We start from the raw sequence: 27709 nt of genomic DNA, 5'->3' as shown, positions 1-27709 counted from the left end.
CCTGAAAACATCAAAAAATCTAACACCCGGCCAAGCCAAAAATGGCTGATTTTCAGCCAAAATTTTTTTTCCACAAATCAAACACACACTATATCCCCTCTTTGGGAACTATTTTGGAATGCTTTCGAACATAGTTTTAACCCCGTAGATGTAGCAGTAGAAGAATTAAGTGATTTTTCACAAAACCTGAAAACGTCAAAAAATCTAACACCCGGCCAAGCCAAAAATTGCTGATTTTCATCCAAAAATATTTTTCCACAAATCAAACACACACTATATCCCCTCTGTGGGAACTCTCTTGGGATGCTTTCCAACATAGTTTTAACCCTCTAGATGTAGAAGTAGAAGAATTAAGTGAATTTTCACAAAACCTGAAAACGTCAAAAAATCTAACACCCGGCCAAGCCAAAAAATGGTTGATTTTCAGCCAAATTTTTTTTCCACAAATCAATCACACACTATATCCCCTCTTTGGGAACTCTTTTGGGATGCTTTCCAACATAGTTTTAACCCCCAAGATGTCGAAGTAGAAGAATTAAGAGATTTTTCACAAAACCTGAAAACGTCAAAAAATCTAGCACCCGGCCAAGCCAAAAATGGCTGATTTTCAGCCAAATTTTTTTTTCCACAAATCAAACACACACTATACCCCCTCTTTGGGAACTGTTTTGGGATGCTTTCCAACATAGTTTTATCCGCCTAGATGTAGAAGTAGAAGAATTAAGTGATTTTTCACAATACCTGAAAACGTCAAAAAATCTAACACCCGGCCAAGCCAAAAATGGCTGATTTTCAGTCAAAATTTTTTTTCCACAAATCAAACACACACTATACCCCCTCTTTGGGAACTCTTTTGGGATGCTTTCCAACATAGTTTTATCCGCCTAATTGTAGAAGTAGGAGAATTAAGTGATTTTTCACAAAACCTGAAAACGTCAAAAAATCTAACACCCGGCCAAGCCAAAAATTGCTGATTTTCATCCAAAAATATTTTTCCACAAATCAAACACACACTATATCCCCTCTGTGGGAACTCTTTTGGGATGCTTTCCAACATAGTTTTAACCCTCTAGATGTAAAAGTAGAAGAATTAAGTGAATTTTCACAAAACCTGAAAACGTCAAAAAATCTAACACCCGGCCAAGCCAAAAAATGGCTGATTTTCAGCCAAATTTTTTTTCCACAAATCAAACACACACTATATCCCCTCTTTGGGAACTCTTTTGGGATGCTTTCCAACATAGTTTTAACCCCCTAGATATAGAAGTAGGAGAATTAAGTGATTTTTCACAAAACCTGAAAACGTCAAAAAATCTAACACCCGGCCAAGCCAAAAATGGCTGATTTTCAGCCAAAATTTTTTTTCCACAAATCAATCACACACTATACCCCCTCTTTGGGAACTGTTTTGGGATGCTTTCCAAAATAGTTTTATCCGCCTAGATGTAGAAGTAGAAGAATTAAGTGATTTTTCACAAAACCTGAAAACGTCAAAAAATCTAACACCCGGCCAAGCCAAAAATGGCTGATTTTCAGCCAAATTTTTTTTTCCACAAATCAAACACACACTATACCCCCTCTTTGGGAACTGTTTTGGGATGCTTTCCAACATAGTTTTATCCGCCTAGATGTAGAAGTAGAAGAATTAAGTGATTTTTCACAAAACCTGAAAACGTCAAAAAATCTAACACCCGGCCAAGCCAAAAATGGCTGATTTTCAGCCAAATTTTTTTTTCCACAAATCAAACACATACTATACCCCCTCTTTGGGAACTCTTTTGGGATGCTTTCCAACATAGTTTTATCCGCCTAATTGTAGAAGTAGGAGAATTAAGTGATTTTTCACAAAACCTGAAAACGTCAAAAAATCTAACACCCGGCCAAGCCAAAAATGGCTGATTTTCAGCCAAAAATATTTTTTTTTTCCACAAATCAAACACACACTATATCCCCTCTTTGGGAACGCTTTCCAACATAGTTTTAACCCCCTAGATGTAGAAGTAGAAGAATTAAATGATTTTTCACAAAACCTGAAAACGTCAAAAAATCTAACACCCGGCCAAGCCAAAAATTGCTGATTTTCAGCCAAAATTTTTTTCCACAAATCAAACACACACTATATCCCCTCTTTGGGAACTCTTTTGGGATGCTTTCCAACATAGTTTTAACCCTCTAGATGTAGAAGTAGAAGAATTAAGTGAATTTTCACAAAACCTGAAAACGTGAAAAAATCTAACACCCGGCCAAGCCAAAAATGGCTGATTTTCAGCCAAAATTTTTTTTCCACAAATCAAACACACACTATACCCCCTCTTTGGGTACTCTTTTTGGATGCTTTCCAACATAGTTTTAACCCCCTAGATATAGTAGTAGGAGAATTAAGTGATTTTTCACAAAACCTGAAAACGTCAAAAAATCTAACACCCGGCCAAGCCAAAAATGACTGATTTTCAGCCAAAAATCTTTTTCCACAAATCAAACACACACTATATCCCCTCTTTGGGTACTCTTTTTGGATGCTTTTCAACATAGTTTTATCCACCTAATTGTAGAAGTAGGAGAATTAAGTGATTTTTCACAAAACCTGAAAACGTCAAAAAATCTAACACCCGGCCAAGCCAAAAATGACAGATTTTCAGCCAAAAATCTTTTTCCACAAATCAAACACACACTATATCCCCTCTGTGGGAACTCTTTTGGGATGCTTTCCAACATAGTTTTAACCCTCTAGATATAGAATTAGAAGAATTAAGTGAATTTTTACAAAACCTGAAAACGTCAAAAAATCTAACACCCGGCCAAGCCAAAAATGGCTGATTTTCAGCCAAAATTGTTTTTCCCACAAATGAAACACACACTATACCCCCTCTTTGGGAACTCTTTTGGGATGCTTTCCAACAGTTTTAACCCCCTAGATGTTGAAGTAGAATTAAGTGATTTTTCACAAAACCTGAAAACGTCAAAAAATCTAACACCTGGCCAAGCCAAAAATGGCTGATTTTCAGCCAAAATGTTTTTTTTCCACAAATCAAACACACACTATATCCCCTCTTTGGGAACTCTTTTGGGATGCTTTCCAACATAGTTTTAACCCCCTAGATGTAGAAGTAGAAGAATTAAATGATTTTTCACAAAACCTGAAAACGTCAAAAAATCTAACACCCGGCCAAGCCAAAAATGGCTGATTTTCAGCCAAAATTTTTTTTCCACAAATCAAACACACACTATATCCCCTCTTTGGGAACTCTTTTGGGATGCTTTCCAACATAGTTTTAACCCTCTAGATGTAGAAGTAGAAGAATTAAGTGACTTTTCACAAAACCTGAAAACGTAAAAAAATCTAACACCCGGCCAAGCCAAAAATGGCTGATTTTCAGCCAAAAATTTTTTTCCACAAATCAAACACACACTATACCCCCTCTTTGGGTACTCTTTTTGGATGCTTTCCAACATAGTTTTAACCCCCTAGATATAGTAGTAGGAGAATTAAGTGATTTTTCACAAAACCTGAAAACGTCAAAAAATCTAACACCCGGCCAAGCCAAAAATGGCTGATTTTCAGCCAAAAATTTTTTTTCCACAAATCAAACACACACTATACCCCCTCTTTGGGAACTCTTTTGCGATGCTTTTCAACATAGTTTTATCCGCCTAATTGTAGAAGTAGGAGAATTAAGTGATTTTTCACAAAACCTGAAAACGTCAAAAAATCTAACACCCGGCCAAGCCAAAAATGGCTGATTTTCAGCCAAAAATCTTTTTCCACAAATCAAACACACACTATATCCCCTCTGTGGGAACTCTTTTGGGATGCTTTCCAACATAGTTTTAACCCTCTAGATATAGAATTAGAAGAATTAAGTGAATTTTTACAAAACCTGAAAACGTCAAAAAATCTAACACCCGGCCAAGCCAAAAATGGCTGATTTTCAGCCAAAATTGTTTTTCCCACAAATGAAACACACACTATACCCCCTCTTTGGGAACTCTTTTGGGATGCTTTCCAACAGTTTTAACCCCCTAGATGTTGAAGTAGAATTAAGTGATTTTTCACAAAACCTGAAAACGTCAAAAAATCTAACACCTGGCCAAGCCAAAAATGGCTGATTTTCAGCCAAAATGTTTTTTTTCCACAAATCAAACACACACTATATCCCCTCTGTGGGAACTCTTTTGGGATGCTTTCCAACATAGTTTTAACCCCCTAGATATAGAAGTAGAATTAAGTGATTTTTCACAAAACCTGAAAACGTCAAAAAATCTAACACCCGGCCAAGCCAAAAATGGCTGATTTTCAGCCAAAATTTTTTTTCCACAAATCAAACACACACTATATCCCCACTGTGGCAACTCTTTTTGGATGCTTTCCAACATAGTTTTAACCCTCTAGATGTAGAAGTAGAAGAATTAAGTGAATTTTCACAAAACCTGAAAACGTCAAAAAAATCTAACAACCGGCCAAGCCAAAAATGGCTGATATTCAGCCAAAAATTTTTTTCCACAAATCAAACACACACCATACCCCCTCTTTGGGTACTCTTTTGGATGCTTTCCAACATACTTTTAACCCCCTAGATGTAGAAGTAGAATTAAGTGATTTTTCTCAAAACCTGAAAACATCAAAAAATCTAACACCCGGCCAAGCCAAAAATGGCTGATTTTCAGTCAAAATTTTTTTTCCACAAATCAAACACACACTATACCCCCTCTTTGGGAACTCTTTTGGGATGCTTTCCAACATAGTTTTATCCGCCTAATTGTAGAAGTAGGAGAATTAAGTGATTTTTCACAAAACCTGAAAACGTCAAAAAATCTAACACCCGGCCAAGCCATAAATGGCTGATTTTCAGCCAAAAATATTTTTCCACAAATCAAACACACACTATATCCCCTCTTTGGGAACTCTTTTGGGATGCTTTCCAACATAGTTTTAATCCCCTAGATGTAGAAGTAGAAGAATTAAGTGATTTTTCACAAAACCTGAAAACATCAAAAAATCTAACACCCGGCCAAGCCAAAAATGGCTGATTTTCAGCCAAAATTTTTTTCCCACAAATCGAACACACACTATTTCCCCTCTTTGGGAACTCTTTAGGGATGCTTTCCAACATAGTTTTAATCCCCTAGATGTAGAAGTAGAAGAATTAAGTGATTTTTCACAAAACCTGAAAACGTCAAAAAATCTAACACCCGGCCAAGCCATAAATGGCTGATTTTCAGCCAAAAATATTTTTCCACAAATCAAACACACACTATATCCCCTCTTTGGGAACTCTTTTGGGATGCTTTCCAACATAGTTTTATCCGCCTAATTGTAGAAGTAGGAGAATTAAGTGATTTTTCACAAAACCTGAAAACGTCAAAAAATCTAACACCCGGCCAAGCCAAAAATTGGCTGATTTTGAGCCAAAATTTTTTTTTCACAAATCAAACACACAATATATCCTCTCTTTGGGAACTCTTTTGGAATCCTTTCGAACATAGTTTTAACCCCGTAGATGTAGCAGTAGAAGAATTACAGGTTTACACAGTAAAATATCGATATTTGCAGATGATACAAAACTATGTAAAGCAGTTAATACAAGAGAAGATAGTATTCTGCTACAGATGGATCTGGATAAGTTGGAAACTTGGGCTGAAAGGTGGCAGATGAGGTTTAACAATGATAAATGTAAGGTTATACACATGGGAAGAGGGAATCAATATCACCATTACACACTGAACGGGAAACCACTGGGTAAATCTGACAGGGAGAAGGACTTGGGGATCCTAGTTAATGATAAACTTACCTGGAGCAGCCAGTGCCAGGCAGCAGCTGCCAAGGCAAACAGGATCATGGGGTGCATTAAAAGAGGTCTGGATACACATGATGAGAGCATTATACTGCCTCTGTACAAATCCCTAGTTAGACCGCACATGGAGTACTGTGTCCAGTTTTGGGCACCGGTGCTCAGGAAGGATATAATGGAACTAGAGAGAGTACAAAGGAGGGCAACAAAATTAATAAAGGGGATGGGAGAACTACAATACCCAGATAGATTAGCGAAATTAGGATTATTTAGTCTAGAAAAAAGACGACTGAGGGGCGATCTAATAACCATGTATAAGTATATAAGGGGACAATACAAATATCTCGCTGAGGATCTGTTTATACCAAGGAAGGTGACGGGCACAAGGGGGCATTCTTTGCGTCTGGAGGAGAGAAGGTTTTTCCACCAACATAGAAGAGGATTCTTTACTGTTAGGGCAGTGAGAATCTGGAATTGCTTGCCTGAGGAGGTGGTGATGGCGAACTCAGTCGAGGGGTTCAAGAGAGGCCTGGATGCCTTCCTGGAGCAGAACAATATTGTATCATACAATTATTAGGTTCTGTAGAAGGACGTAGATCTGGGTATTTATTATGATGGAATATAGGCTGAACTGGATGGACAAATGTCTTTTTTCGGCCTTACTAACTATGTTACTATGTTACTAATTAAGTGATTTTTCACAAAACCTGAAAACGTCAAAAAATCTAACACCCGGCCAAGCCAAAAATGGCTGATTTTCAGCCAAAAATCTTTTTCCACAAATCAAACACACACTATATCCCCTCTGTGGGAACTCTTTTGGGATGCTTTCCAACATAGTTTTAACCCTCTAGATATAGAAATAGAAGAATTAAGTGAATTTTTACAAAACCTGAAAACGTCAAAAAATCTAACACCCGGCCAAGCCAAAAATGGCTGATTTTCAGCCAAAATTGTTTTTCCCACAAATAAAACACACACTATACCCCCTCTTTGGGAACTCTTTTGGGATGATTCCAACAGTTTTAACCCCCTAGATGTTGAAGTAGAATTAAGTGATTTTTCACAAAACCTGAAAACATCAAAAAATCTAACATCCAGCCAAGCCAAAAATGGCTGATTTTCAGCCAAAAACTTTTTTCCACAAATCAAACACACACTATATCCCCACTGTGGCAACTCTTTTTGGATGCTTTCCAACATAGTTTTAACCCTCTAGATGTAGAAGTAGAAGAATTAAGTGAATTTTCACAAAACCTGAAAACGTCAAAAAAATCTAACAACCGGCCAAGCCAAAAATGGCTGATATTCAGCCAAAAATTTTTTTCCACAAATCAAACACACACCATACCCCCTCTTTGGGTACTCTTTTGGATGCTTTCCAACATAGTTTTAATCCCCTAGATGTAGAAGTAGAAGAATTAAGTGATTTTTCACAAAACCTGAAAACAACAAAAAATCTAACACCCGGCCAAGCCAAAAATGGCTGATTTTCAGCCAAAATTTTTTTTCCACAAATCAAACACACACTATATCCCCTTTTTGGGAACTCTTTTGGGATGCTTTCCAACGTAGTTTTAACCCCCTAGATGTCGAAGTAGAAGAATTAAGTGATTTTTCACAAAACCTGAAAACGTCAAAAAATGTAACACCCGGCCAAGCCAAAAATGGCTGATTTTCAGCCAAAATTTTTTTTCCACAAATCAAACACACACTATAATCCCCTCTTTAGGAACTCTTTTGGGATGCTTTCCAAGATAGTTTTATCCGCCTAGATGTAGAAGTAGGAGAATTAAGTGATTTTTCACAAAACCTGAAAACGTCAAAAAATCTAACACCCGGCCAAGCCAAAAATGGCTGATTTTCAGCCAAAATTTTTTTTCCACAAATCAAACACACACTATACCCCCTCTTTGGGAACTCTTTTGGGATGCTTTCCAACATAGTTTTATCCGCCTAATTGTAGAAGTAGGAGAATTAAGTGATTTTTCACAAAACCTGAAATTGTCCAAAAATCTAACACCCGGCCAAGCCAAAAATGGCTGATTTTCAACCAAATTTTTTTTTTCCACAAATCAAACACACACTATAACCCCTCTTTGGGAACTCTTTTGGGATGCTTTCCAACATAGTTTTAACCCCCTAGATGTAGAAGTAGAAGAAATAAGTGATTTTTCACAAAACCTGGAAAAGTCAAAAAATCTAACACCCGGCCAAGCCAAAAATGGCTGATTTTCAGCCAAAAATTTTTTTCCACAAATCAAACACACACTATAACCCCTCTTTGGAAACTCTTTTGGGATGCTTTCCAACATAGTTTTAACCCTCTAGATGTAGAAGAATTAAGTGATTTTTCACAAAACCTGAAAATGTCCAAAAATCTAACACCAGGCCAAGCCAAAAATGGCTGATTTTCAACCAAATTTTTTTTTTCCACAAATCAAACACACACTATATCCCCTCTTTGGGAACTCTTTTGGGATGCTTTCCAACATAGTTTTAACCCCCTAGATGTAGAAGAATTAAGTGAATTTTCACAAAACCTGAAAACGTCAAAAAATCTAACACCCGCCCAAGCCAAAAATGGCTGATTTTCAGCCAAATTTTTTTTTCCACAAATCAAACACACACTATACCCCCTCTTTGGAAACTCTTTTGGGATGCTTTCCAACATAGTTTTAACCCCCTAGATGTAGAAGTAGGAGAATTAAGTGATTTTTCACAAAACCTTAAAACATCAAAAAATCTAACACATGGCCAAGCCAAAAATGGCTGATTTTCAGCCAAAATTTTTTTTTCCACAAATCAATCACACACTATATCCCCTCTTTGGGAACTCTTTTGGGATGCTTTCCAACATAGTTTTAACCCCCTAGATGTAGAAGTAGAAGAATTAAGTGATTTTTCACAAAACCTGAAAACGTCAAAAAATCTAACACCCGGCCAAGCCAAAAATTTGCTGATTTTCAGCCAAAAATGTGTTTCCACAAATCAAACACACACTATATCCCCTCTTTGGAAACTCTTTTGGGATGCTTTCCAACATAGTTTTAACCCTCCAGATGTAGAAAAATTAAGTGAATTTTCACAAAACCTGAAAACGTCAAAAAATCTAACACTCGGCCAAGCCAAAAATGGCTGATTTTCAGCCAAATTTTTTTTCCACAAATCAAACACACACTATACCCCCTCTTTGGGTACTCTTTTCGGATGCTTTCCAACATAGTTTTAACCCCCTAAATGTAGAAGTAGGAGAATTAAGTGATTTTTCACAAAACCTTAAAACATCAAAAAATCTAACACATGGCCAAGCCAAAAATGGCTGATTTTCAGCCAAAAATTTTTTTTCCACAAATCAAACACACACTATATCCCCTCTTTGGAAACTCTTTTGGGATGCTTTCCAACATAGTTTTAACCCTGCTGTTCTACCCTGTATGCACACATGGATTTTTTCCTCTCTGAACCCTGTTCACACAGGTTATATACAGATGATCAGGTTTTTAAATACATCAGATAGGGATTGCATACATTAGTTAGGACTGCTCTGATAAGGGTATACCGTGAAGATTGGTAGAGCAGCTTAGTATACATTTTTTGCAAAAAACGTATCAACCAAATACCCTGTTTTTTACATCTTTTACTAGCACTTGCGGATTACTGCAACATTTTTTCAAACTGAGTGTTTTTGGTTTTACTATTCTCTTTTGTGTCTTCAGGTTTCTTGGTGGTGTGTGAACATGATCATACAGACTTGTTCACTGTGCAAGTAGCCCATGTGTTCCTGTTTCCATAATTGTTCTCTTGTGTCTACAAGACTGGGGAGTTCCACCACTCCTCTTGGGCTATCTGCACAAAAGCTGTTCTACCCTGTATGCACACATGGATTTTTTCCTCTCTGAACCCTGTTCACACAGGTTATATACAGATGATCAGGTTTTTACATACATCAGATAGGGATTGCATACATTAGTTAGGACTGCTCTGATAAGGGTATACCGTGAAGATTGGTAGAGCAGCTTAGTATACATTTTTTGCAAAAAACGTATCAACCAAATACCCTGTTTTTTACATCTTTTACTAGCACTTGCGGATTACTGCAACATTTTTTCAAACTGAGTGTTTTTGGTTTTACTATTCTCTTTTGTGTCTTAATAGTTTTAACCCTCTAGATGTAGAAGAATTAAGTGAATTTTCACAAAACCTGAAAACGTCAAAAAATCTAACACCCGGCCAAGCCAAAAAAGGCTGATTTTCAGCCAAAATTTTTTTCCACAAATCAAACACACACTATACCCCCTCTTTGGGTACTCTTTTGGGATCCTTTCCAACATAGTTTTAACCCCCTAGATGTAAAAGTAGGAGAATTAAGTGATTTTTCACAAAACCTGAAAATGTCCAAAAATCTAACACCCGGCCAAGCCAAAAATTGCTGATTTTCATCCAAAAATCTTTTTCCACAAATCAAACACACACTATACCCCCTCTTTGGGAACTCTTTTGCGATGCTTTCCAACATAGTTTTATCCGCCTAATTGTAGAAGTAGGAGAATTAAGTGATTTTTCACAAAACCTGAAAACGTCAAAAAATCTAACACCCGGCCAAGCCAAAAATGGCTGATTTTCAGCCAAACATTTTTTTCACACAAATCAAACACACACTATATCCCCACTGTGGCAACTCTTTTTGGATGCTATCCAACATAGTTTTAACCCTCTAGATGTAGAAGTAGAAGAATTAAGTGAATTTTCACAAAACCTGAAAACGTCAAAAAAATCTAACACCCGGCCAAGCCAAAAATGGCTGATTTTCAGCCAAAAATTTTTTTCCACAAATCAAACACACACTATATCCCCTTTTTGGGAACTCTTTTGGGATGCTTTCCAACGTAGTTTTAACCCCCTAGATGTCGAAGTAGAAGAATTAAGTGATTTTTCACAAAACCTGAAAACATCAAAAAATCTAACACCCAGCCAAGCCAAAAATGGCTGATTTTCAGCCAAAATTTTTTTTCCACAAATCAAACACACACTATAATCCCCTCTTTAGGAACTCTTTTGGGATGCTTTCCAAGATAGTTTTATCCGCCTAGATGTAGAAGTAGGAGAATTAAGTGATTTTTCACAAAACCTGAAAACGTCAAAAAATCTAACACCCGGCCAAGCCAAAAATGGCTGATTTTCAGCCAAAATTTTTTTTCCACAAATCAAACACACACTATTATCCCCTTTTTGGGAACTCTTTTGGGATGCTTTCCAACATACTTTTAACCCCCTAGATGTAGAAGTAGAATTAAGTGATTTTTCTCAAAACCTGAAAACATCAAAAAATCTAACACCCGGCCAAGCCAAAAATGGCTGATTTTCAGCCAAAATTTTTTTCCCACAAATCAAACACACACTATTTCCCCTCTTTGGGAACTCTTTAGGGATGCTTTCCAACATAGTTTTAATCCCCTAGATGTAGAAGTAGAAGAATTAAGTGATTTTTCACAAAACCTGAAAACGTCAAAAAATCTAACACCCGGCCAGGCCATAAATGGCTGATTTTCAGCCAAAAATATTTTTCCACAAATCAAACTCACACTATACCCCCTCTTTGGGAACTCTTTTGGGATGCTTTCCAACATAGTTTTATCCGCCTAATTGTAGAAGTAGGAGAATTAAGTGATTTTTCACAAAACCTGAAAATGTCCAAAAATCTAACACCCGGCCAAGACAAAAATGGCTGATTTTCAGCCAAAAAATTTTTTTCCACAAATCAAACACACACTATACCCCCTCTTTGGGAACTCTTTTGGGATGCTTTCCAACATAGTTTTAACCCCCTAGATGTTGAAGTAGGAGAATTAAGTGATTTTTCACAAAACCTGAAAATGTCCAAAAATCTAACACCCAGCCAAGCCAAAAATGGCTGATTTTCAGCCAAAATTTTTTTTCCACAAATCAAACACACACTATACCCCCTGTTTGGGTACTCTTTTGGGATGCTTTCCATCATAGTTTTAACCCCCTAGATATAGAAGTAGGAAAATTAAGTGATTTTTCACAAAACCTGAAAACGTCAAAAAATCTAACACCCGGCCAAACCAAAAATGGCTGATTTTCAGCCAAATTTTTTTTTCCACAAATCAAACACACACTATATCCCCTCTTTGGAAACTCTTTTGGGATGCTTTCCAACATAGTTTTAACCCTCTAGATGTAGAAGAATTAAGTGATTTTTCACAAAACCTGAAAATGTCAAAAAATCTAACACCCGGCCAAGCCAAAAATGGCTGATTTTCAACCAAATTTTTTTTTTCCACAAATCAAACACACACTATATCCCCTCTTTGGGAACTCTGTTGGGATGCTTTCCAACATAGTTTTAACCCCCTAGATGTAGAAGTAGAAGAAATAAGTGATTTTTCACAAAACCTGAAAACGTCAAAAAATCTAACACCCGGCCAAGCCAAAAATGGCTGATTTTCAGCCAAATTTTTTTCCACAAATCAAACACACACTATACCCCCTCTTTGGATACTCTTTTGGGATGCTTTCCAACATAGTTTTAACCCTCTAGATGTAGAAGTAGGAGAATTAAGTGATTTTTCACAAAACCTTAAAACGTCAAAAAATCTAACACATGGCCAAGCCAAAAATGGCTGATTTTCAGCCAAAATTTTTTTTTCCACAAATCAAACACACACTATATCCCCTCTTTGGGAACTCTTTTGGGATGCATTCCAACATACTTTTAACCCCCTAGATGTAGAAGTAGAATTAAGTGATTTTTCTCAAAACCTGAAAACGTCAAAAAATCTAACACCCGGCCAAGCCAAAAATGGCTGATTTTCAGCCAAACATTTTTTTCACACAAATCAAACACACACTATATCCCCTCTTTGGGAACTCTTTTGGGATGCTTTCCAACATAGTTTTTACCCCCTAGATGTAGAAGTAGAAGAATTAAGTGATTTTTCACAAAACCTGAAAACATCAAAAAATCTAACACCCGGCCAAGCCAAAAATGGCTGATTTTCAGCCAAAAATTTTTTTCCACAAATCAAACACACACTATATCCCCACTGTGGCAACTCTTTTTGGATGCTATCCAACATAGTTTTAACCCTCTAGATGTAGAAGTAGAAGAATTAAGTGAATTTTCACAAAACCTGAAAACGTCAAAAAAATCTAACACCCGGTCAAGCCAAAAATGGCTGATTTTCAGCCAAAAATTTTTTTCCACAAATCAAACACACACTATATCCCCTTTTTGGGAACTCTTTTGGGATGCTTTCCAACATAGTTTTAACCCCCTAGATGTCGAAATAGAAGAATTAAGTGATTTTTCACAAAACCTGAAAACATCAAAAAATCTAACACCCAGCCAAGCCAAAAATGGTTGATTTTCAGCCAAAATTTTTTTTCCACAAATCAAACACACACTATAATCCCCTCTTTAGGAACTCTTTTGGGATGCTTTCCAAGATAGTTTTATCCGCCTAGATGTAGAAGTAGGAGAATTAAGTGATTTTTCACAAAACCTGAAAACGTCAAAAAATCTAACACCCGGCCAAGCCAAAAATGGCTGATTTTCAGCCAAAATTTTTTTTCCACAAATCAAACACACACTATTATCCCCTTTTTGGGAACTCTTTTGGGATGCTTTCCAACATACTTTTAACCCCCTAGATGTAGAAGTAGAATTAAGTGATTTTTCTCAAAACCTGAAAACATCAAAAAATCTAACACCCGGCCAAGCCAAAAATGGCTGATTTTCAGCCAAAATTTTTTTCCCACAAATCAAACACACACTATTTCCCCTCTTTGGGAACTCTTTAGGGATGCTTTCCAACATAGTTTTAATCCCCTAGATGTAGAAGTAGAAGAATTAAGTGATTTTTCACAAAACCTGAAAACGTCAAAAAATCTAACACCCGGCCAGGCCATAAATGGCTGATTTTCAGCCAAAAATATTTTTCCACAAATCAAACACACACTATACCCCCTCTTTGGGAACTCTTTTGGGATGCTTTCCAACATAGTTTTATCCGCCTAATTGTAGAAGTAGGAGAATTAAGTGATTTTTCACAAAACCTGAAAATGTCCAAAAATCTAACACCCGGCCAAGACAAAAATGGCTGATTTTCAGCCAAAAATTTTTTTTCCACAAATCAAACACACACTATACCCCCTCTTTGGGTACTCTTTTGGGATGCTTTCCATCATAGTTTTAACCCCCTAGATATAGAAGTAGGAGAATTAAGTGATTTTTCACAAAACCTGAAAACATCAAAAAATCTAGCACCCGGCCAAGCCAAAAATGGCTGATTTTCAGCCAAAAATTTTTTTCCACAAATCAAACACACACTATATCCCCTCTTTGGAAACTCTTTTGGGATGCTTTCCAACATAGTTTTAACCCTCTAGATGTAGAAGAATTAAGTGATTTTTCACAAAACCTGAAAATGTCAAAAAATCTAACACCCGGCCAAGCCAAAAATGGCTGATTTTCAACCAAATTTTTTTTTTCCACAAATCAAACACGCACTATATCCCCTCTTTGGGAACTCTTTTGGGATGCTTTCCAACATAGTTTTAACCCCCTAGATGTAGAAGTAGAAGAAATAAGTGATTTTTCACAAAACCTGAAAAAGTCAAAAAATCTAACACCCGGCCAAGCCAAAAATGGCTGATTTTCAGCCAAAAATTTTTTTCCACAAATCAAACACACACTATATCCCCTCTTTGGAAACTCTTTTGGGATGCTTTCCAACATAGTTTTAACCCACTAGATGTAGAAGAATTAAGTGATTTTTCACAAAACCTGAAAATGTCCAAAAATCTAACACCCGGCCAAGCCAAAAATGGCTGATTTTCAACCAAATTTTTTTTTTCCACAAATCAAACACACACTATATCCCCTCTTTGGGAACTCTGTTGGGATGCTTTCCAACATAGTTTTAACCCCCTAGATGTAGAAGTAGAAGAAATAAGTGATTTTTCACAAAACCTGAAAACGTCAAAAAATCTAACACCCGGCCAAGCCAAAAATGGCTGATTTTCAGCCAAATTTTTTTTCCACAAATCAAACACACACTATATCCCCTCTTTGGATACTCTTTTGGGATGCTTTCCAACATAGTTTTAACCCTCTAGATGTAGAAGTAGGAGAATTAAGTGATTTTTCACAAAACCTTAAAACGTCAAAAAATCTAACACATGGCCAAGCCAAAAATGGCTGATTTTCAGCCAAAAATTTTTTTTCCACAAATCAAACACACACTATATCCCCTCTTTGGGAACTCTTTTGGGATGCATTCCAACATAGTTTTAACCCCCTAGATGTAGAAGTAGAAGAATTAAGTGATTTTTCACAAAACCTGAAAACGTCAAAAAATCTAACACCCGGTCAAGCCAAAAATGGCTGATTTTCAGCCAAAAATGTGTTTCCACAAATCAAACACACACTATATCCCCTCTTTGGAAACTCTTTTGGGATGCTTTCCAACATAGTTTTAACCCTCCAGATGTAGAAGAATTAAGTGAATTTTCACAAAACCTGAAAACGTCAAAAAATCTAACACTCAGACCAAGCCAAAAATGGCTGATTTTCAGCCAATTGTTTTTTTCCACAAATCAAACACACACTATACCCCCTCTTTGGGTACTCTTTTCGGATGCTTTCCAACATAGTTTTAACCCCCTAGATGTAGAAGTAGAAGAATTAAGTGATTTTTCACAAAACCTGAAAACGTCAAAAAATCTAACACCCGGCCAAGCCAAAAATGGCTGATTTTCAGCCAAAAATTTTTTTACACAAATCAAGCACACACTATATCCCCTCATTGGAAACTCTTTTGGGATGCTTTCCAACATAGTTTTAACCCTCTAGATGTAGAAGAATTAAGTGAATTTTCACAAAACCTGAAAACGTCAAAAAATCTAACACCCGGCCAAGCAAAAAATGGCTGATTTTCAGCCAAAATTGTTTTTCCCACAAATAAAATACACACTATACCCCTTCTTTGGGAACTCTTTTGGGATGCTTTCCAACAGTTTTAACCCCCTAGATGTTGAAGTAGAATTAAGTGATTTTTCACAAAACCTGAAAACGTCAAAAAATCTAACACCCGGCCAAGCCAAAAATGGCTGATTTTCAGCCAAAATGTTTTTTTTCCACAAATCAAACACACACTATATCCCCTCTGTGGGAACTCTTTTGGAATGCTTTCCAACATAGTTTTAACCCCCTAGATATAGAAGTAGAATTAAGTGATTTTTCACAAAACCTGAAAACGTCAAAAAATCTAACACCCGGCCAAGCCAAAAATGGCTGATTTTCAGCCAAAATTTTTTTTCACACAAATCAATCACACACTATATCCCCTCTTTGGGAACTCTTTTGGGATGCTTTCCAACATAGTTTTAACCCTCTAGATGTAGAAGAATTAAGTGAATTTTCACAAAACCTGAAAATGTCAAAAAATCTAACACATGCCCAAGCCAAAAATGGCTGATTTTCAGCCAAATTTTTTTCCCACAAATCAAACACACACTATACCCCCTCTTTGGGTACTCTTTTCGGATGCTTTCCAACATAGTTTTAACCCCCTAGATGTAGAAGAAGGAGAATTAAGTGATTTTTCACAAAACCTTAAAACGTCAAAAAATCTAACACATGGCCAAGCCAAAAATGGCTGATTTTCAGCCAAAAATTTTTTTTCCACAAATCAAACACACACTATATCCCCTCTTTGGGAACTCTTTTGGGATGCTTTCCAACATAGTTTTAACCCCTAGATGTAGAAGTAGAAGAATTAAGTGATTTTTCACAAAACCTGAAAACGTCAAAAAATCTAACACCCGGCCAAGCCAAAAAAGGCTGATTTTCAGACAAAATTTTTTTCCACAAATCAAACACACACTATACCCCCTCTTTGGGTACTCTTTTGGGATCGTTTCCAACATAGTTTTAACCCCCTAGTTGTAGAAGTAGGAGAATTAAGTGATTTTTCACAAAACCTGAAAATGTCCAAAAATCTAACACCCGGCCAAGCCAAAAATGGCTGATTTTCAGCCAAAATGTTTTTTTTCCACAAATCAAACACACACTATATCCCCTCTGTGGGAACTCTTTTGGGATGCTTTTCAACATAGTTTTAACCCTCTAGATGTAGAAGTAGAAGAAATAAGTGAATTTTCACCAAACCTGAAAACATCAAAAAATCTATCACCCGGCCAAGCCAAAAATAGCTGATTTTCAGCCAAATTTTTTTTTCCACAAATCAAACACACACTATACCCCCTCTTTGGGTACTCTTTTGGGATGCTTTCCAACATAGTTTTAACCCCCCAGATATAGAAGTAGGAGAATTAAGTGATTTTTCACAAAACCTGAAAGCGTCCAAAAATCTAACACCCGGCCAAGCCAAAAATGGCTGATTTTCAGCCCAAATTTTTTTCCCACGAATCAAACACACACTATATCCCCTCTGTGGGAACTCTTTTGGGATGCTTTCCAACATAGTTTTAACCCTCTAGATGTAGAAGTAGAAGAAATAAGTGATTTTTCACAAAACCTGAAAACGTCAAAAAATCTAACACCCGGCCAAGCCAAAAATGGCTGATTTTCAGCCAAAAATTTTTTTCCACAAATCAAACACACACTATATCCCCTCTTTGGAAACTCTTTTGGGATGCTTTCCAACATAGTTTTAACCCTCTAGATGTAGAAGAATTAAGTGAATTTTCACAAAACCTGAAAACGTCAAAAAATCTAACACCCGGCCAAGCCAAAAATGGCTGATTTTCAGCCAAATTTTTTTTCCACAAATCAAACACACACTATACCCCCTCTTTGGATACTCTTTTGGGATGCTTTCCAACATAGTTTTAACCCCCTAGATGTAGAAGTAGGAGAATTAAGTGATTTTTCACAAAACCTTAAAACGTCAAAAAATCTAACACATGGCCAAGCCAAAAATGGCTGATTTTCAGCCAAAATTTTTTTTTCCACACATCAAACACACACTATATCCCCTCTTTGGGAACTCTTTTGGGATGCTTTCCAACATAGTTTTAACCCCCTAGATGTAGAAGTAGAAGAATTAAGTGATTTTTCACAAAACCTGAAAACGTCAAAAAATCTAACACCCGGCCAAGCCAAAAATGGCTGATTTTCAGCCAAAAATGTGTTTCCACAAATCAAACACACACTATATCCCCTCTTTGGAAACTCTTTTGGGATGCTTTCCAACATAGTTTTAACCCTCCAGATGTAGAAGAATTAAGTGAATTTTCACAAAACCTGAAAACGTCAAAAAATCTAACACTCGGCCAAGCCAAAAATGGCTGAATTTCAGCCAAATTTTTTTTCCACAAATCAAACACACACTATACCCCCTCTTTGGGTACTCTTTTGGGATGCTTTCCAACATAGTTTTGACCCCCTAGATATAGAAGTAGGAGAATTAAGTGATTTTTCACAAAACCTGAAAACGTCCAAAAATCTAACACCCGGCCAAGCCAAAAATGGCTGATTTTCAGCCCAAATTTTTTTCCCACGAATCAAACACACTATATCCCCTCTGTGGGAACTCTTTTGGGATGCTTTCCAACATAGTTTTAACCCTCTAGATGTAGAAGAATTAAGTGAATTTTCACAAAACCTGAAAACGTCAAAAAATCTAACACCCGGCCAAGCCAAAAATGGCTGATTTTCAGCCAAATTTTTTTTTCCACAAATCAAACACACACTATATCCCCTCAGGTGGAACTCTTTTGGGATGCTTTCCAACATAGTTTAAACCCTCTAGATGTAGAAGAATTAAGTGAATTTTCACAAAACCTGAAAACGTCAAAAAATCTAACACCCGGCCAAGTCAAAAATGGCTGATTTTCAGCCAATTTTTTTTTCCACAAATCAAACACACACTGTATCCCCTCTTTGGGAACTCTTTTGGGATGCTTTTCAACAGTTTTAACCCCCTAGATGTAGAAGTAGAAGAATTAAGTGATTTTTCACAAAACCTGAAAATGTCCAAAAATCTAACACCCGGCCAAGCCAAAAATTGCTGATTTTCATCCAAAAATCTTTTTCCACAAATCAAACACACACTGTATCCCCTCTGTGGGAACTCTTTTGGGATGCTTTCCAACATAGTTTTAACCCTCTAGATGTAGAAGTAGAAGAATTAAGTGAATTTTCACAAAACCTGAAAACGTCAAAAAATCTAACACCCGGCCAAGCCAAAAATGGCTGATTTTCAGCCAAAATTGTTTTTTCCACAAATCAAACACACACTATACCCCCTCTTTGGGAACTCTTTTGCGATGCTTTCCAACATAGTTTTATCCGCCTAATTGTAGAAGTAGAAGAATTAAGTGATTTTTCACAAAACCTGAAAACATCAAAAAATCTAACACCCGGCCAAGCCAAAAATGGCTGATTTTCAGCCAAAAATTTTTTTCCACAAATCAAACACACACTATATCCCCACTGTGGCAACTCTTTTTGGATGCTATCCAACATAGTTTTAACCCTCTAGATGTAGAAGTAGAAGAATTAAGTGAATTTTCACAAAACCTGAAAACGTCAAAAAAAATCTAACACCCGGCCAAGCCAAAAATGGCTGATTTTCAGCCAAAAATTTTTTTCCACAAATCAAACACACACTATATCCCCTTTTTGGGAACTCTTTTGGGATGCTTTCCAACGTAGTTTTAACCCCCTAGATGTCGAAGTAGAAGAATTAAGTGATTTTTCACAAAACCTGAAAACATCAAAAAATCTAACACCCAGCCAAGCCAAAAATGGCTGATTTTCAGCCAAAATTTTTTTTCCACAAATCAAACACACACTATAATCCCCTCTTTAGGAACTCTTTTGGGATGCTTTCCAAGATAGTTTTATCCGCCTAGATGTAGAAGTAGGAGAATTAAGTGATTTTTCACAAAACCTGAAAACGTCAAAAAATCTAACACCCGGCCAAGCCAAAAATGGCTGATTTTCAGCCAAAATTTTTTTTCCACAAATCAAACACACACTATTATCCCCTTTTTGGGAACTCTTTTGGGATGCTTTCCAACATACTTTTAACCCCCTAGATGTAGAAGTAGAATTAAGTGATTTTTCTCAAAACCTGAAAACATCAAAAAATCTAACACCCGGCCAAGCCAAAAATGGCTGATTTTCAGCCAAAATTTTTTTCCCACAAATCAAACACACACTATTTCCCCTCTTTGGGAACTCTTTAGGGATGCTTTCCAACATAGTTTTAATCCCCTAGATGTAGAAGTAGAAGAATTAAGTGATTTTTCACAAAACCTGAAAACGTCAAAAAATCTAACACCCGGCCAGGCCATAAATGGCTGATTTTCAGCCAAAAATATTTTTCCACAAATCAAACACACACTATACCCCCTCTTTGGGAACTCTTTTGGGATGCTTTCCAACATAGTTTTATCCGCCTAATTGTAGAAGTAGGAGAATTAAGTGATTTTTCACAAAACCTGAAAATGTCCAAAAATCTAACACCCGGCCAAGACAAAAATGGCTGATTTTCAGCCAAAAATTTTTTTTCCACAAATCAAACACACACTATACCCCCTCTTTGGGAACTCTTTTGGGATGCTTTCCAACATAGTTTTAACCCCCTAGATGTTGAAGTAGGAGAATTAAGTGATTTTTCACAAAACCTGAAAATGTCCAAAAATCTAACACCCGGCCAAGCCAAAAATGGCTGATTTTCAGCCAAAATTTTTTTTCCACAAATCAAACACACACTATACCCCCTGTTTGGGTACTCTTTTGGGATGCTTTCCATCATAGTTTTAACCCCCTAGATATAGAAGTAGGAGAATTAAGTGATTTTTCACAAAACCTGAAAACGTCAAAAAATCTAACACCCGGCCAAACCAAAAATGGCTGATTTTCAGCCAAATTTTTTTTTCCACAAATCAAACACACACTATACCCCCTGTTTGGGTACTCTTTTGGGATGCTTTCCATCATAGTTTTAACCCCCTAGATATAGAAGTAGGAGAATTAAGTGATTTTTCACAAAACCTGAAAACATCAAAAAATCTAGCACCCGGCCAAGCCAAAAATGGCTGATTTTCAGCCAAAAATTTTTTTCCACAAATCAAACACACACTATATCCCCTCTTTGCAAACTCTTTTGGGATGCTTTCCAACATAGTTTTAACCCTCTAGATGTAGAAGAATTAAGTGATTTTTCACAAAACCTGAAAATGTCAAAAAATCTAACACCCGGCCAAGCCAAAAATGGCTGATTTTCAACCAAATTTTTTTTTTCCACAAATCAAACACGCACTATATCCCCTCTTTGGGAACTCTTTTGGGATGCTTTCCAACATAGTTTTAACCCCCTAGATGTAGAAGTAGAAGAAATAAGTGATTTTTCACAAAACCTGAAAAAGTCAAAAAATCTAACACCCGGCCAAGCCAAAAATGGCTGATTTTCAGCCAAAAATTTTTTTCCACAAATCAAACACACACTATATCCCCTCTTTGGAAACTCTTTTGGGATGCTTTCCAACATAGTTTTAACCCACTAGATGTAGAAGAATTAAGTGATTTTTCACAAAACCTGAAAATGTCCAAAAATCTAACACCCGGCCAAGCCAAAAATGGCTGATTTTCAACCAAATTTTTTTTTTCCACAAATCAAACACACACTATATCCCCTCTTTGGGAACTCTGTTGGGATGCTTTCCAACATAGTTTTAACCCCCTAGATGTAGAAGTAGAAGAAATAAGTGATTTTTCACAAAACCTGAAAACGTCAAAAAATCTAACACCCGGCCAAGCCAAAAATGGCTGATTTTCAGCCAAATTTTTTTTCCACAAATCAAACACACACTATATCCCCTCTTTGGAAACTCTTTTGGGATGCTTTCCAACATAGTTTTAACCCACTAGATGTAGAAGAATTAAGTGATTTTTCACAAAACCTGAAAATGTCCAAAAATCTAACACCCGGCCAAGCCAAAAATGGCTGATTTTCAACCAAATTTTTTTTTTCCACAAATCAAACACACACTATATCCCCTCTTTTGGAACTCTGTTGGGATGCTTTCCAACATAGTTTTAACCCCCTAGATGTAGAAGTAGAAGAAATAAGTGATTTTTCACAAAACCTGAAAACGTCAAAAAATCTAACACCCGGCCAAGCCAAAAATGGCTGATTTTCAGCCAAATTTTTTTTCCACAAATCAAACACACACTATACCCCCTCTTTGGATACTCTTTTGGGATGCTTTCCAACATAGTTTTAACCCTCTAGATGTAGAAGTAGGAGAATTAAGTGATTTTTCACAAAACCTTAAAACGTCAAAAAATCTAACACATGGCCAAGCCAAAAATGGCTGATTTTCAGCCAAAATTTTTTTTTCCACAAATCAAACACACACTATATCCCCTCTTTGGGAACTCTTTTGGGATGCATTCCAACATACTTTTAACCCCCTAGATGTAGAAGTAGAATTAAGTGATTTTTCTCAAAACCTGAAAACATCAAAAAATCTAACACCCGGCCAAGCCAAAAATGGCTGATTTTCAGCCAAAAATTTTTTTCCACAAATCAAACACACACTATATCCCCACTGTGGCAACTCTTTTTGGATGCTATCCAACATAGTTTTAACCCTCTAGATGTAGAAGTAGAAGAATTAAGTGAATTTTCACAAAACCTGAAAACGTCAAAAAAATCTAACACCCGGTCAAGCCAAAAATGGCTGATTTTCAGCCAAAAATTTTTTTCCACAAATCAAACACACACTATATCCCCTTTTTGGGAACTCTTTTGGGATGCTTTCCAACGTAGTTTTAACCCCCTAGATGTCGAAATAGAAGAATTAAGTGATTTTTCACAAAACCTGAAAACATCAAAAAATCTAACACCCAGCCAAGCCAAAAATGGTTGATTTTCAGCCAAAATTTTTTTTCCACAAATCAAACACACACTATAATCCCCTCTTTAGGAACTCTTTTGGGATGCTTTCCAAGATAGTTTTATCCGCCTAGATGTAGAAGTAGGAGAATTAAGTGATTTTTCACAAAACCTGAAAACGTCAAAAAATCTAACACCCGGCCAAGCCAAAAATGGCTGATTTTCAGCCAAAATTTTTTTTCCACAAATCAAACACACACTATTATCCCCTTTTTGGGAACTCTTTTGGGATGCTTTCCAACATACTTTTAACCCCCTAGATGTAGAAGTAGAATTAAGTGATTTTTCTCAAAACCTGAAAACATCAAAAAATCTAACACCCGGCCAAGCCAAAAATGGCTGATTTTCAGCCAAAATTTTTTTCCCACAAATCAAACACACACTATTTCCCCTCTTTGGGAACTCTTTAGGGATGCTTTCCAACATAGTTTTAATCCCTTAGATGTAGAAGTAGAAGAATTAAGTGATTTTTCACAAAACCTGAAAACGTCAAAAAATCTAACACCCGGCCAGGCCATAAATGGCTGATTTTCAGCCAAAAATATTTTTCCACAAATCAAACACACACTATACCCCCTCTTTGGGAACTCTTTTGGGATGCTTTCCAACATAGTTTTATCCGCCTAATTGTAGAAGTAGGAGAATTAAGTGATTTTTCACAAAACCTGAAAATGTCCAAAAATCTAACACCCGGCCAAGACAAAAATGGCTGATTTTCAGCCAAAAATTTTTTTTCCACAAATCAAACACACACTATACCCCCTCTTTGGGAACTCTTTTGGGATGCTTTCCAACATAGTTTTAACCCCCTAGATGTTGAAGTAGGAGAATTAAGTGATTTTTCACAAAACCTGAAAATGTCCAAAAATCTAACACCCGGCCAAGCCAAAAATGGCTGATTTTCAGCCAAAATTTTTTTCCACAAATCAAACACACACTATACCCCCTGTTTGGGTACTCTTTTGGGATGCTTTCCATCATAGTTTTAACCCCCTAGATATAGAAGTAGGAGAATTAAGTGATTTTTCACAAAACCTGAAAACGTCAAAAAATCTAACACCCGGCCAAACCAAAAATGGCTGATTTTCAGCCAAATTTTTTTTTCCACAAATCAAACACACACTATACCCCCTGTTTGGGTACTCTTTTGGGATGCTTTCCATCATAGTTTTAACCCCCTAATATAGAAGTAGGAGAATTAAGTGATTTTTCACAAAACCTGAAAACATCAAAAAATCTAGCACCCGGCCAAGCCAAAAATGGCTGATTTTCAGCCAAAAATTTTTTTCCACAAATCAAACACACACTATATCCCCTCTTTGCAAACTCTTTTGGGATGCTTTCCAACATAGTTTTAACCCTCTAGATGTAGAAGAATTAAGTGATTTTTCACAAAACCTGAAAATGTCAAAAAATCTAACACCCGGCCAAGCCAAAAATGGCTGATTTTCAACCAAATTTTTTTTTTCCACAAATCAAACACGCACTATATCCCCTCTTTGGGAACTCTTTTGGGATGCTTTCCAACATAGTTTTAACCCCCTAGATGTAGAAGTAGAAGAAATAAGTGATTTTTCACAAAACCTGAAAAAGTCAAAAAATCTAACACCCGGCCAAGCCAAAAATGGCTGATTTTCAGCCAAAAATTTTTTTCCACAAATCAAACACACACTATATCCCCTCTTTGGAAACTCTTTTGGGATGCTTTCCAACATAGTTTTAACCCACTAGATGTAGAAGAATTAAGTGATTTTTCACAAAACCTGAAAATGTCCAAAAATCTAACACCCGGCCAAGCCAAAAATGGCTGATTTTCAACCAAATTTTTTTTTTCCACAAATCAAACACACACTATATCCCCTCTTTGGGAACTCTGTTGGGATGCTTTCCAACATAGTTTTAACCCCCTAGATGTAGAAGTAGAAGAAATAAGTGATTTTTCACAAAACCTGAAAACGTCAAAAAATCTAACACCCGGCCAAGCCAAAAATGGCTGATTTTCAGCCAAATTTTTTTTCCACAAATCAAACACACACTATACCCCCTCTTTGGATACTCTTTTGGGATGCTTTCCAACATAGTTTTAACCCTCTAGATGTAGAAGTAGGAGAATTAAGTGATTTTTCACAAAACCTTAAAACGTCAAAAAATCTAACACATGGCCAAGCCAAAAATGGCTGATTTTCAGCCAAAAATTTTTTTTTCCACAAATCAAACACACACTATATCCCCTCTTTGGGAACTCTTTTGGGATGCTTTCCAACATAGTTTTAACCCTCCAGATGTAGAAGAATTAAGTGAATTTTCACAAAACCTGAAAACGTCAAAAAATCTAACACTCAGACCAAGCCAAAAATGGCTGATTTTCAGCCAATTGTTTTTTTCCACAAATCAAACACACACTATACCCCCTCTTTGGGTACTCTTTTCGGATGCTTTCCAACATAGTTTTAACCCCCTAGATGTAGAAGTAGAAGAATTAAGTGATTTTTCACAAAACCTGAAAACATCAAAAAATCTAGCACCCGGCCAAGCCAAAAATGGCTGATTTTCAGCCAAAAATTTTTTTCCACAAATCAAACACACACTATATCCCCTCTTTGCAAACTCTTTTGGGATGCTTTCCAACATAGTTTTAACCTTCTAGATGTAGAAGAATTAAGTGATTTTTCACAAAACCTGAAAATGTCAAAAAATCTAACACCCGGCCAAGCCAAAAATGGCTGATTTTCAACCAAATTTTTTTTTTCCACAAATCAAACACGCACTATATCCCCTCTTTGGGAACTCTTTTGGGATGCTTTCCAACATAGTTTTAACCCCCTAGATGTAGAAGTAGAAGAAATAAGTGATTTTTCACAAAACCTGAAAAAGTCAAAAAATCTAACACCCGGCCAAGCCAAAAATGGCTGATTTTCAGCCAAAATTTTTTTTCCACAAATCAAACACACACTATATCCCCTCTTTGGAAACTCTTTTGGGATGCTTTCCAACATAGTTTTAACCCACTAGATGTAGAAGAATTAAGTGATTTTTCACAAAACCTGAAAATGTCCAAAAATCTAACACCCGGCCAAGCCAAAAATGGCTGATTTTCAACCAAATTTTTTTTTTCCACAAATCAAACACACACTATATCCCCTCTTTGGGAACTCTGTTGGGATGCTTTCCAACATAGTTTTAACCCCCTAGATGTAGAAGTAGAAGAAATAAGTGATTTTTCACAAAACCTGAAAACGTCAAAAAATCTAACACCCGGCCAAGCCAAAAATGGCTGATTTTCAGCCAAAAATGTGTTTCCACAAATCAAACACACACTATATCCCCTCTTTGGAAACTCTTTTGGGATGCTTTCCAACATAGTTTTAACCCTCCAGATGTAGAAGAATTAAGTGAATTTTCACAAAACCTGAAAACGTCAAAAAATCTAACACTCAGACCAAGCCAAAAATGGCTGATTTTCAGCCAATTGTTTTTTTCCACAAATCAAACACACACTATACCCCCTCTTTGGGTACTCTTTTCGGATGCTTTCCAACATAGTTTTAACCCCCTAGATGTAGAAGTAGAAGAATTAAGTGATTTTTCACAAAACCTGAAAACGTCAAAAAATCTAACACCCGGCCAAGCCAAAAATGGCTGATTTTCAGCCAAAAATTTTTTTACACAAATCAAGCACACACTATATCCCCTCATTGGAAACTCTTTTGGGATGCTTTCCAACATAGTTTTAACCCTCTAGATGTAGAAGAATTAAGTGAATTTTCACAAAACCTGAAAACGTCAAAAAATCTAACACCCGGCCAAGCAAAAAATGGCTGATTTTCAGCCAAAATTGTTTTTCCCACAAATAAAATACACACTATACCCCTTCTTTGGGAACTCTTTTGGGATGCTTTCCAACAGTTTTAACCCCCTAGATGTTGAAGTAGAATTAAGTGATTTTTCACAAAACCTGAAAACGTCAAAAAATCTAACACCCGGCCAAGCCAAAAATGGCTGATTTTCAGCCAAAATGTTTTTTTTCCACAAATCAAACACACACTATATCCCCTCTGTGGGAACTCTTTTGGAATGCTTTCCAACATAGTTTTAACCCCCTCGATATAGAAGTAGAATTAAGTGATTTTTCACAAAACCTGAAAACGTCAAAAAATCTAACACCCGGCCAAGCCAAAAATGGCTGATTTTCAGCCAAAATTTTTTTTCACACAAATCAATCACACACTATATCCCCTCTTTGGGAACTCTTTTGGGATGCTTTCCAACATAGTTTTAACCCTCTAGATGTAGAAGAATTAAGTGAATTTTCACAAAACCTGAAAATGTCAAAAAATCTAACACATGCCCAAGCCAAAAATGGCTGATTTTCAGCCAAATTTTTTTCCCACAAATCAAACACACACTATACCCCCTCTTTGGGTACTCTTTTCGGATGCTTTCCAACATAGTTTTAACCCCCTAGATGTAGAAGTAGGAGAATTAAGTGATTTTTCACAAAACCTTAAAACGTCAAAAAATCTAACACATGGCCAAGCCAAAAATGGCTGATTTTCAGCCAAAAAATTTTTTTTCCACAAATCAAACACACACTATATCCCCTCTTTGGGAACTCTTTTGGGATGCTTTCCAACATAGTTTTAACCCCTAGATGTAGAAGTAGAAGAATTAAGTGATTTTTCACAAAACCTGAAAACGTCAAAAAATCTAACACCCGACCAAGCCAAAAAAGGCTGATTTTCAGACAAAATTTTTTTCCACAAATCAAACACACACTATACCCCCTCTTTGGGTACTCTTTTGGGATCGTTTCCAACATAGTTTTAACCCCCTAGTTGTAGAAGTAGGAGAATTAAGTGATTTTTCACAAAACCTGAAAATGTCCAAAAATCTAACACCCGGCCAAGCCAAAAATGGCTGATTTTCAGCCAAAATGTTTTTTTTCCACAAATCAAACAC

This window comes from Ranitomeya imitator, chromosome 2 (genome assembly GCF_032444005.1).
Source record: "Ranitomeya imitator isolate aRanImi1 chromosome 2, aRanImi1.pri, whole genome shotgun sequence".
Classification (NCBI taxonomy): domain Eukaryota; kingdom Metazoa; phylum Chordata; class Amphibia; order Anura; family Dendrobatidae; genus Ranitomeya; species Ranitomeya imitator.
This window is presented reverse-complemented; position numbering follows the sequence as displayed.